We start from the raw sequence: 8,033 nt of genomic DNA, 5'->3' as shown, positions 1-8,033 counted from the left end.
ATTCTGATCCTAGTCCAAGGATTCTCAAGTGCCCTTTCACCCTGGCTAGAACCACTTCACCCATTAGGTCTGAAGATTTGCCTTTTGCTTTGCTAGCCTACCCTGTGAGCATTCCCTTTAATGATCTGGTCCAGTTATGCTATCCATTCATTGACTCCATAGCCCAATGGATTGAAGACCTAGCTCTATCCATCTGCTCCAATAATTCTGCCACCCAACCTTAAAATCAAAACCAAAACCCCATGAACACTAAGAACTAGCCTAAAATCCAATAAAACAAAGCTAAATTATAAAGAGAGAGCCCTCTCTGGACTTAGCTTGGCTAGAGCCTAAGCCTAAAAGATTGGTTTGTGGTTACCTCGGTTGCTTCCTTCTTTTGATAACTTCTAAGGAAAATACTGAGTGATAACAAAACACACTCAATGGAAGCTATGTCTAAATAATTGGAAGGTTATGCAAGTCTATAATAAACATAGCTTACCATAATAATGCAAATATATTCAGAGGTGTCAAACACTAATTGTTTTGGGAAACACAATATAATAAAGACATTGTAACCATGTGCACCAGTCATATTATGAGAGCATCTGAAACACTCTTTTAAAGGAAACACGTAAGTCACACATAAATTCCATACATTGTCCATTGAAAGAACACATTAGGGAAAGTATGCGCTAAATGTTACACTGTTAAAGGGAAATTACAAAGGTTGCAGCATGATGTATTTGAACACCTAAAATATTTCTTTGGAAAGCGAACAAAATATGCATTGGAAACTATTCTAGTGCTACCTTCAAAGGATACAATGTAGAATTTAGAGTGTTTAGTGGGATGAGCTCAGAGTGGAAGATATAATAATTCTTCATTACATTTGAGAAGTTGATTCCATTGAAGGCTCACAAGAAACAAATAGCTTTTCTTAGTGTCATAGTTAGATTGGAAAATTATGAAGGTTTCTTTGATAGATGTACTTCTAGAGTAAATGGTCCTGTGAAATCGCTAGGACTTAAAATGGGCCATTGGATTTGACCTACCAGAAGTGGGATTACCATATTGGTGTGAAAGCGAAATACTTATAACTATATTTAGAAAATGGAGCCAAGTAAGACGAATGGATTTCAGGAGAAAATCCTCCTAAAAAAGTTGCTCTCATTTGGTACAGGATTGAGTTTAATGAACCAAAAGGCAAAGATACGTTGGCTCTTGTCTTAAGCACCCTGAGAAAAGGGAATGCATGGGTAAATGGGAATCATATTGAGCGTTATTTTCAAACAGCAAAGGCTCCCACTAATGGTTTCTCTGAGGTATGAAATTACATAGGGACTCGTGATGCAACCAAATGTTTCACTAACTATGGACAACTCACTCAAAAACTATACCATATTCCTCTCTTGTCGTTGCAACCAACAAAGAATGTAGTAGTTATGTTCGAGGAAGTTTGTGGTGATCCTACTTGAATTTCAATCTGAAAAAAACACGTTGACAATGTACACGCTCATGTTTCTAAAGATTATCCAACTATTAACTCATCAACCTTATCAGAGTTATAGCTCCAGTGCTCTTCAAGGCAACACATATCATCCATAAGCTTTGCAAGCTTTGGAAATCCAACTGGGTATTGTGGAAATTTCATCAAATTCTCTTGCGATACAGTGAGTTAAAATTCGTTGGTAGGAAACAACATGCACCAAATTTCATTTAAATTTGTTCCATGGAGTTAGTCAAATGTGACCACACAAATATTTCGTTATAGGGTGTGATTTTCACTGACCTAATGTCGCAAAATCATGTCTTAGAGTATCATTTATGTAGCTAGAAAATGTGACCAAGCCTACAACGTGACTATGCGACCTCCCCTCAAGTTGCATTTCTCATCTATGACCTATATCATGGTTGAAAAATCATGTTTTAGAGCCTCATCCATGCAGCTAGAGAATGTGATCTACACTGCGGTGCGATTACGTGACCTCCCAACCAGTCGCAGTCTCTCAATGTGACCTCTTCATGAGTCACATTCTTATTTGTGACCCCACTCTCAATTGCGATTGCGACTAAATCATATATACTCCTCTAAGGTCGCAAGTTGCATTTTAGTCCCGAACACCACAATTGGAACATGCAACATGCGATCCAAGTCTACAACTAGCATTGTAACCTGGAGATGTGACCTCCTTTGCACATGGCTCAGTTTATATGATAGGTATACAAAAGAAATATTGATTGGAGAGCAATCTTTTGAGATCTATATCAACCTTTATTTATGGATATTGGCAGTAGAGCATTGGTTTCCTTCAATTGTTGCTAAAATATTATAATCTCTTAGAGAATTAATGTAGCATCACCTTTGGGGTGGGCCATCATTGAGTGCATATAACTATGATCGTGTTTATGGAAAGAGGGTTATTCATATGATAGATAACACCATCACATGAGAATCTTTGGGTAGGGTTGGAGGACCCATGGGTTATGCGACATGTAAAAACCAATGTAATCCAAGTATTGTTGACATGATGGCAGTGAAAACATAGAGCACATTGACTGTCCATTCTCCTTTATGATGTTTACCATGTTACATCCCCATCTCCAAGTTGTGGTGCTTTCCTAGAATTACCCCCCTTTGTGCTTCACATCAAAATATATATGGAAGCCAGATTATATGACCAAGTTTGAATCCATGACAAGAGTAGGAAGGCACAAAATTTTTGTTGAAGAAAACAGGGATATGAGTTTTTGTGCCTAATAATCTCACTTACAACATTCAAATTGATAAATTTTGTGGGAAAAACTTTGACTTGCAGAGAGGTCTTATTCCAGATAGGCCGACAAATGATGGCAAGGTTTTTGGTATTTTTCATAAAACAACATTTGATGGGGTACCTATTAGACCATGTCAAGTTTAAGGCCACTTATTGGGATTAAACAGGTGCTACAATGCATGACTTAGGTCCAAGGAAATGGCTCTGGAAATATGAGAACAAGGTCCCTTCCAATGTGATTTGCAAGGTTGGTTTGATAGATTCCTAAACTGAAATTAAAGCACCATTATTAATGTTTGAACAAAAACGAATGTTGGTAGCTCTTTCGAGATCTGTTATGAACATTTTGAAGCCCAAAAATCCCTATAGCAACCACATGAATTAACAATATTGTGGCATAAAGAGGGACTATACAGGGGTCCAAATTAATATTTCTCTTCAATCAACTGATTGTTTTTGTAATATCAGTGCTTGTTTGAAAATATGTATAACTAATGTCATTTGTTTGTGTTAGGTCCCTATAATACTAGTGATTACCCCATTACTATTGTAGTTATATCCCTTATTAATATTGTTGTGCCCCTATTGTCCCCATATTGTTATTACTATGCCCCATAGAATCCCTCTATTGTTATTTTTGTGCCTTTATATTATTATTGTTGGGTCGGCTGGGTTATATTGTGACTCCTTAGACTCCTATATATAGAAAGGAGATTTTGTCATTTGAATCCTCAAAGAATCATTCATTTGTGTAATGTAAAGGAGGTTTCCCCCTCGAAGAGGCTGAATTCTAAGGCGTTGATCTATCTTTTCTATCTTTTTGTGAGTTGGTTTCATAACATTTGGTATCAGAGCTTTGGATTCTAGGGTTTCACTGCTCCAAATAGGTCATCGTGGAATTTTCACTATAAATTTTTTTCTGTGTCATTTCAGAAGCGAAAAAAACACCCATTTGAGATGAAATCTAACTGAACCTTGGGTCCAAATTTCAGAGCTTTTTGCACTATATTTTCGGAGATATGATCTGAGGAAGTTGGTCTTTTGCAGACTCCTGAATTACATTCCAAATAGGCGACCTGGGGAAATTCGTCATAACTTTCTCTCTGAGCATCGGATTGATGTTTGGTAAGAAGATATAGAAAGAGGACGAATTTTAGTTTCTTGTATATATTTTATAGAGCCAAAGGTAGAAACAGGGACACGTGGCATGTCGTACAAGTTCGCTCTACTGAACTAGTCTATAATTAGGTCACTGTGGGAGATTTGGCATAACTCTTCCCTGGAGAATCCAATTTGGATCAGACTGGCGGCATTGGAAAGAGGACATAGAGGGCTACTACAAGTCACAATTTCAGAATTGGATGATCCGAAATTACAGAGACACATCAAAGGCAATATCGAGCTCCTACAAAGTGAAAAAAGATGTGTAGATTTTTTAAAATTTTTGCTTAAGCTTGGTTTGAAAAATTATTTTGAAGGAATTCAAAGGGAATAGTAGAGAATTATTATCAGTAATTGATGCCCCGAGGAAAGAAAATGCAAACACCTAGTAAGCAACCTGAAAGCTCTAGCATGACTCATGAAGAAGAGGAAGTAATGCTACATGATATATCAAAATTACAAGACCAAGTGCAACAAATGTCACTCTCACAAAAGCTAACAGAAGCTAAGATAAGTGGCGTGGAATCTAAGATAAAGGGTGTGGAAGCTAAGATGGATGATTTGAAGATATATTTGAAGATAGATTTGAAGAGAGACATGGCAGATTTGAAGACAGATTTGACAACTTTTCTACAAGAAATACTTACAAATGGTGAAAGGGTAGTAAAGGAAACTCATGATGCGAACAAAAGAAATGTTAATCATGATTTCATAGACTCTAATGTTATATCGAAGACCCACCATATTCCAAAAATCGATATGAGGAAGTTTGATGGCAAGGATCCCGCAACATGGATATTATAGATGGAGCAATTTTTCGATCTCAATAATGTGCAAAACACACAAAAGGTACGTATTGCAACTTTATATTTGGAACCAAATCAGTTTATATGGTATCGATGGATTTACTCTTGTAAACAAATTATCACTTGGGTAATTTTTACGGAAGAATTGACAACACATTATGAGGATACAAAAAGAAACACATTTTTTAGCCAATTGATAAGTCTCAAACAAAAGGGCTCAATAATGGAGCACGTTGAAGAGTTCCAAAAATTGAACATAAGGGTAAAAAATATTTCAGAGGAGCATAGGATTGATGTATTCATAGGGACTTTAAAGGATAATATCCAACATGATGTTCACCTTTGGGAACCTGATTCATTAGAGAAGGCATTCAGGTTAGCAAGAAAAATGGAAAGCAAAATCATGGCAACCAGGAAGCATACCGCTCACAACTATAAAGATGGAAGTGTTGTTGCCCCTAGTCTTCCAAAACCTATAACGTTGACACCACAACAATTGGAAGAAAAAAGAGCAAAAGGGCTTTGTTACAGTTGTGATAGCAAATACACTAAAGGTCTTAAGTGTGTTGAGAAGAAATTATTCTACATAGATTGTGAAGAGGAAGAAGAAAAGGAGCAAGAAAGGTCAAAAGAAGAGGATATACTCCAGGAACAAAGCCTTGATAAATAAGAAATGAATCCGACCATATCTTGTAATGCATTGGTGGGAATTGCCACTCCTCAAACCATCAAGATAGAAGGACAAATCAAGAAGAAAAAGGTAATAGTATTGATTGATTCAGGAAGTACCCACAATTTTATTCATTGTAAGGTAGAAAAATAATTGAATTGCTTCCTCTATCCAGCACTAGAGTGTCAAGTGATGGTTGCAAATGGAGGAACAATAAATTGCTCTGGAAAGTGCCATAATATCAAGCTATCCATTGGAGAATATGCATTGACTAGCCCAATGCTTTCCATTCCAATGGGAGGTGCTGACGTTGTACTAGGAGTCTAATGGCTACAATCCTTGGGTACAATAGCTTTTAACTTTCAAGAACTTTTCATGAAATTTTCTGCAGAAGAAAGGAAGTTGAATTAAGGGGTATTGCAGGGAAACTAAGAAAGATAATCAACTCTAATAGTATGACAAAGCTTCTAAAAAAGGAACAAAGAGGTGTAATTGCACAATTATATTCGCTAGATGTTTCCAAATCGAAATCATCTATTTCTCTAGATCTCCAAAAAGCCTTGGACAATCATTCCAAGGTATTTGAGACTTCCAAAGGTCTCCCACCTATTCATGATCATGATCATGTTATTCATCTGATTCCAGGAAGTGTTCCTCCAAACATCAGGCCGTACAAATATCCTTATGCCCAAAAGAGTGAAATTGAACATATGGTTGTAGAAATGCTAGAGGCTGGTATAATTCAACCTAGTCAAAGTTCTTTCTCTACTCCAGTGCTATTGGTGCACAAGAAAGATGGATCATGGTGCATGTATCCGGATTATAGGGAACTCAACAAGCTCACTATTAAAGATAAGTTTCCCATTCCTGTCATTGATGAATTACTGGATGAATTGCATGGATCAATTTACTTCACCAAGTTGGATCTTTGTTCAGGATATCATCAAATCAGAATGAAGACTAAAGACATTCCGAAAACAACATTTAGAACTCATGAGGTTCATTATGAATTTTTGGTCATGCCTTTTGGCCTTACCAATGCACCTTCTACATTTCAGGGTTTGATGAATTCCATTTTCAAACCCTTCCTTAGAAACTTTGTGTTAGTATTTTTTGATGATATACTAATCTACAGCAAGTCTTGGAAGGATCATGTTGAACATGTTGACAAGGTGCTACAACTATTGGAGGGGAAACAATTATATGCAAAAATATCCAAATGTTTCTTTGGAGTACAAGAGGTGGAATATCTGGGTCATATTGTATCTCATGAAGGAGTTAAGGTAGACCCTAGCAAAATTAAAGCCATTAAGGAATAGAAAATCCCCACATCCATAAAGCATCTGCGAGGATTTCTTCGGTTGACAAGGTATTGTCGCAAGTTTGTTAAAAACTATGGGAGAATAGCAGCACCTCTAACAAAATTATTGAAGAAAGATGCATTTTCATGGACTCTAGAAGCAACAAAGGCCTTCGAACATCTTAAAGAGGCAATGTGCCAAGCACCGGTCTTAGCTACATCGGACTTCACAAAAACCTTTATTGTGGAATGTGATGCTTCAAGAAATGGAATTGGTGTTGTTTTAATGCAAGATGAAAGACCCATTTCTTTTGAAAGTCGCCCACCTGAAACTTTTGTGGTACCCCTTTGGGTAAGGAGAAGTTGTTCCTGTGTTCTGTCATGAATGTATCCCTATGTTGCTGCTACTACGTGGAGGAACCCTTTGCGGGGGTCATGGATGTAGCAACGATCTTCCCCTTAATTCGGGAGTGAACCAGATAGAAAATAAATTTCCTAGTCTGTGAGATGAGCTTGCTGCCTTTCTTAGCAGTGATCAAAGAGGTGGCGGTAGGTGGAGCTACCTCTGGTATCCTGTATAATGAATTATCCAAAGAAATAATGACAGTGCGAGGCCTTGACTCATACACATCATGTCGCCTCCACAAGTATGGTTGGCCTAATAGTACATCACAAACATCCAGAGGTGTAACATCACACAATACCTCATCTGTGAAGGGCTTGATGTTGTAGGGAAGGCGGCACTGCTGGCGAACTTTGAGATCTCGTCCTTCGTGAAGCCACCCGATACTGTACGGTTGTGGGTGTGGCGTAGTTGGTAGGCCCAACCACTTCACGACCTCTGCTGAAACGAGGTTCTTTTGGCTGCCACTGTCGACAATGAATTGCAGCGGCGAACCCTTCACCCACATCTGTGAGTGGAAAAGGCGTTCCTCCTCCTCTGGCTCTTCAGGCTCATTCTTCTGTATATTGGCAGTGGCAACAGTGGCACTAGGATCCACATCAATGATTTTCTTCCCTTTGCCGTCCCCCTTGTCGGGTTCTGGCTCAGAGTCGGAACATGCATCTGATTCGAAAGCCTTCAACTCGGCCACCAACGACTGCTTGGTCCGACACTCACTTGTGTTATGAGTGGGACTCTTGTGGAACTCACACCACTTTCCTGTGTCCTTCTTCGGCTTCGTGGTGTTGTTCTTTTCTTGCAGCTTCGAGGGGTTGTCTTGGGTCACCCCACCTTGGCTTTGTCCTTTGGGCTTCGGATTTGCAGATCCAAAGTCTCGCTTCTTCTGTTTGAACTTTTGCTCGATTTTGACAGCGTATCGGTATGCTGTGCCGAGTGA

Source organism: Pinus tabuliformis, chromosome Q (assembly GCF_031772625.1).
Source record: "Pinus tabuliformis cultivar Carrire ecotype Pingquan chromosome Q, CPIR1, whole genome shotgun sequence".
NCBI lineage: Eukaryota > Viridiplantae > Streptophyta > Pinopsida > Pinales > Pinaceae > Pinus > Pinus tabuliformis.
This window is presented reverse-complemented; position numbering follows the sequence as displayed.